The sequence below is a fragment of the Xenopus laevis genome, chromosome 5S (genome assembly GCF_017654675.1).
Source record: "Xenopus laevis strain J_2021 chromosome 5S, Xenopus_laevis_v10.1, whole genome shotgun sequence".
In the NCBI taxonomy this organism is placed as follows: Eukaryota; Metazoa; Chordata; class Amphibia; order Anura; family Pipidae; genus Xenopus; species Xenopus laevis.
This window is the reverse complement of record NC_054380.1, coordinates 73,254,290-73,255,858: the sequence shown is the minus strand read 5'-3', so window position 1 is coordinate 73,255,858 and position 1,569 is coordinate 73,254,290.

The window sequence follows — 1,569 nt, the reverse complement described above, 5'->3', positions numbered from 1 at the left end:
GTACTTAGCATAAACATGTTTTTCGCAGCCACATATCCAAGGTTATATTACACGCATGTAACACATCAATATTTTGGAATATTCTTTATCCTTGAGTTTCATATAAGTTGTTGTAATACTAACAATAAACTGAATTTGTTATGAGTCTCACTGCCTACTAGTGTCTCTCTGTACAAGCTCCCGGATCCGAGGACGTACGGAGGTGCTGTGAAGGTGACCCCGGGCGTCAGTAGCCGGTTACCCCAACACAGTCCAACCCTGGTGCTGAGGAAGGCATCTACCTTCTAATTAAATCTGATAAGGGCAGTGTTTGCATGCAGTGCTTCCTTTAATGAGGACTGAGAGAAAAACAAATTGTTTGTTGCATAATATTTCCACACACACACTCTGTCACACACACACCCTTTCTCTCTCTCACACACAAACTCCCTCTCACTCACACACACACACACTTCATAATAGAGGATATTCTCGTGCCATTTGTAAAATAATGGACCAGAAAAATGGTGTAAAGTCCATTCCTCCCAACATTTTGGAAGTAAAAAGAGGGACAAAAATTTTTTTTCAGGACGTAGCGCAGCATTTTTTGACCACACCCCTTTATGTGGCCATGCCCCCTAATTACCATGTTTGTTTTACAAAATTTGGCAGGTTATGAAAGTTTGAAAATATTTCTCCTTATCTAAACTGTGTTTTTGTGTCTCAAAATGGTTACAAAGTATCTTATTTGCACCTGTTAGCTGTTCTGGGCTCTCTGCTGAAAGCCAATTGAGTGAGAAACTTTGTTTCTTTTTCTGGCTGTTCAGTGCAGAGAAAAGAGGGATTTTCCAGTACAAATGAAGGACTGCGGGTTGAGCTGTCAAAAGAGGGACTGTCCCTCCGAAAAAGGGACAGTTGGGAGGTATGTAAAGTCAGTGAAATGTATTATGCATTAAATATTGGTGAGACCACAAAAAGTTGTTTAACATATGAAAATACTTAAAATGCGGGTATGTGAAATGGAGGCTTCACTGTATGTATCTAGTTGTAACTAGAACTCTAGAGGGAATAACATTCTACAAACCTCTGGCTAGTAATTTTGTTAAGAAAGTCGAAAATACCAAATGTCTAGAATGGCAATGCTATACATGTGCAACAGTTACTCTATATATTTATAGAAAAGCTGTTGTTAGGTTTGTGTGGAAACCAAAATGTGGGTACAAGTAATTTGTGTAATATGTTTTCTTCCTTGTCCCCGGGAAAAATTTTCTGTGGACGCCCATGCCAGGACTAGGGTTGCCACCTGTCCGGTATTTTACAGGCCTGGCGGTAAAAATGATGCTTGATCCCAATGTTAATAATAGGAAAAACAGCAAGAATATAGGAAAGCCGGTAATTTTTTCCAGAAAAGGTGGCAACCCTAGCCACGACCTCAGATTAATTTATAACCCCTGACAGTTGTGTATTCTTGTGTAACTGCATCTGCTATGGGCATCTGCCTTTACTAAACACGAACAAATCCCCTCAGCCGAGCCGACTGTGTCAAATGGAGAGACTACATTTCCCAGAGGAGCTGCGCATGATTTGGCC